The sequence below is a fragment of the Callithrix jacchus genome, chromosome 1 (genome assembly GCF_049354715.1).
Source record: "Callithrix jacchus isolate 240 chromosome 1, calJac240_pri, whole genome shotgun sequence".
NCBI classification, from domain to species: domain Eukaryota; kingdom Metazoa; phylum Chordata; class Mammalia; order Primates; family Cebidae; genus Callithrix; species Callithrix jacchus.
In genome coordinates this window covers 32,456,351-32,459,455 of record NC_133502.1, presented here as the reverse complement: position 1 = coordinate 32,459,455, position 3,105 = coordinate 32,456,351, and the positions used below count along the sequence as shown (strand labels likewise).

The following is a 3,105-nucleotide window of genomic DNA, read 5'->3' as shown; positions in this document are numbered from 1 at the left end:
AGCTCATATTTTTAATTCTATATTCATGTAATAACAGGTGAAAGTATTGCTAATTTTTTCATTTAAATAAAACCATGATATGAGGAATTTGCCTCTAATGTACCATGCAAAGGAAGGCAAATTAGGAGTTTTTTTTATTTAAATATTTTGGATACTAATTATATAAATGCATTTTCAACAATGTTGCCTGAATATATATACATGCAAAATTTTATTTATACATACACAAACACAAAAATTTTTACTTTCATTTTAAATTGAGCAAATATTTTGTTTTAGATTTTTTTCCTATGAATTCATTTTAATAAAGAGATTAGAGCAAAAGAGGCTTTTAGAAAATAAGAATACTCTTCAATGTCAAACCAAAGGTCAAGAGAATTTTTCATAAGAACTTTAGATAAGATTTTCAAACTCTTTACTTGGTAATTTAGAGTTTCTTTGAAAAGATTTGACTTTTGAAGTGCAGTTTTAATCATAGTTTTAGAAATAAGAGTATTATATCATAAAAGCTCTGCAGTTCAGATAATAGGAAGTTCATCCTTTTCATTCTTTTTTAAAATGTCAATGTGAATTTAATATATTTTACATGCTATCAGTATCAAAATAGCATCTCAATATAACTTCCCAGTTCTAAAGATTCTTTCAATAATTCTGCAGTACATTACTTCAGAAGTATCTTGTCTTCAAGAAATATTTTTTAGTTACTTCTTTTTTCCAAAGGATCACACTCATAAATATTAGTCAATGGTATGTTAGTGGTCACAAATCAATGTGACACTTTATTTGCCTAATTAGTAAGGTACACTCTGGTATTTATAAGGGGTAAAATTACATAAAATTTGGTTATTACAGTTAGTTAAATGAGCAAATTATAAGTATATATAGGTAATTTAACATTTAATAATTTAACTTTCTATATGGTGTTTTTAACATGGCATACTGTTAATGTTTAGAAAGCACTAAAAGTGTTTTAACAAATCTTCAACAAAATAATTACTTAGAAGTCAGTAAAATGGTGATAGACTATTTAGCTTCTTTATATGAATAGCCTTCCATAGGATTTACTGTCATTTTAGTTTACTCATTTAATTAGGGGCAAGTTCTTTAAAGTAGCAATCAGGAAATAGCTATGTTATGACTATAGATTCACTAATATATATCCAGGAAATAAATACTTAATTTTAAATTGAAAGTTAAATCACCATTTTAACAAACATGCTAATAATATGTCTAGATAATATAACAAAATATTTTCTTTAATTTTGGCTGAAAATTTGTAAGTCTTCTAGGCATTTCTTGTAAAACATTTATGAAACATTAAGTCTTTATTGTTGTACTCTGGGGAATCCTTGAAGAGACCACAGAAAAACAAATAAGAAAGCATTGTTCAATATTTACTACTAGGGTCCTGTCAGTAACACAGAAACATTAGATATTTACAAAGAATATAAGTAGTGGATTACACAGATGATGGAAAAAGCAAAGATAAAGGAAACAGAAGCCACCAAGAAATTACTGCAGGAAGCAATTATTCTATTGATGAAATAGATTCAGATGCCACGTCCCCTCACTGGTTGCAGTCCCTCCTGGTGCTGGCTTCTCTGAGCAACCTACCTGCAGCTGACCTGGCCACCTGCACCCCTGGTAGCACCATGACCGATCAGGCCTTTGTGACACTGACCACAAACTATGCCTACACCAAAGGTGTCCCTGCCCGGGGCTCACCTCTTAAACAGCACAGGACTACCAGGAGGCTAGTCGTGGTCACCACCCTGAAAGTCTCCAACTCCATGAGAAATTTTTTAGAGACAGTCTTTGATAAAGTAATCATGCTAGATGTTTTGGACAGCAGTGGTTCTACTCATCTAATCTTAATGAAGAGGCCAGAGTTGGGTGCCACACTGGCAAAGCTCCATGCCTCGTCACTTACACTGTATTCAATATGTGTATTCATGGCTGGTCCTAGCAAATATTGATGATCTTTTTGAGAGAGAAGAATTGTTAGCAGCACCAGACCAAGGGTGGCCTAACTGCTTCAATTCTGGAGTCTTCTTTTGTCAGCCTTGGGTTGAAATATAAAATAAACTGTTTCATCTGGCTTCTGAGCAAGGTCGTTTTGATGGTGGAGACCAAGGCTTACTGAATACATTTTTTTTTTAGCAGCTGAGCAACAACAGATATCAGAAAACACCTGCTATTTATTTATAACATAAGCAACATCTCTATATACTCCTACCTCCCAGCATTTATTAAAGTGTTTGGTTCAAATGCCAAAGCTGTGCACTTCCTGGAATGAGTCAAACCATGGAATTATACTTATGATCCCAAAAACCAAAAAATGTCAAGAGTGAGTCCCATGATCCCAAAATGTCAAGATGAGTCCCATGACTCATCCAGAGTTTTTCATCCTGTGGTGGAGCATTTTTACCCCCAACATTTTACCTCTGCTAAAACAATTTGGCCTTGTCAAAGACACCTGCTCATATGTAAATGTGGATGATATCTCAGGAGGTATATCACATTTGTCCCTTCAGGAGATCCTAGCTATGGCACAGCTTTTGTATCCTTGGAAGAACAGAAGGAGTGGTGGAAATAGGGCCAGGCTGATTATATGGGAGCAGATTCCTTTGACATCAAGAGGACACCTGACACCTCCGGTAGAAACACTGCCATTTCCTTTGGACATGTGTTCCTAGTACTTAGGATCTACAGTGGCTGGGTGGACAAAAGTCTGTTATGGCTTCAAGAGGCTTTCACTAAAACTCATCAGATGAGAGGTTTTCACAGGACAACAGGTGAGAACTGGGCAAAAGTTGTGAATCGGCAATTCTGTCACATGGACAGTGTTCTGTTTTTCAATCCCATTTAGCACATTTCAGAAATTCTCACTTTTGCTGATTGCCAACATACACCTTAAGGGAAACCCAATATTAACCTGTTAAGGTGGCTATATCAATTCTTAAAATCTGCAGAGCCTTGTTCCAAATCAGTCACTCCCTTCAGAAGAGGTCATGGTATCCATCCCTTGCTTGCTTGCTGGTTGTATGTACCTTTCACTAGACTTGCATTTTAGAATTGCCCTGTGCTGCCAGAGTGAGTGATTGT

The 3,105-nt window shown here is 35.1% G+C and overlaps 1 pseudogene; it reads left to right on the top strand.

Annotated features, from left to right (window-relative positions):
- The first annotated feature begins 1,652 nt into the window (after positions 1-1,652).
- LOC100399237 (glycogenin-1-like) lies at positions 1,653-2,760 on the top strand (annotated as a pseudogene).
- The last annotated feature ends 345 nt before the right edge of the window (positions 2,761-3,105 follow it).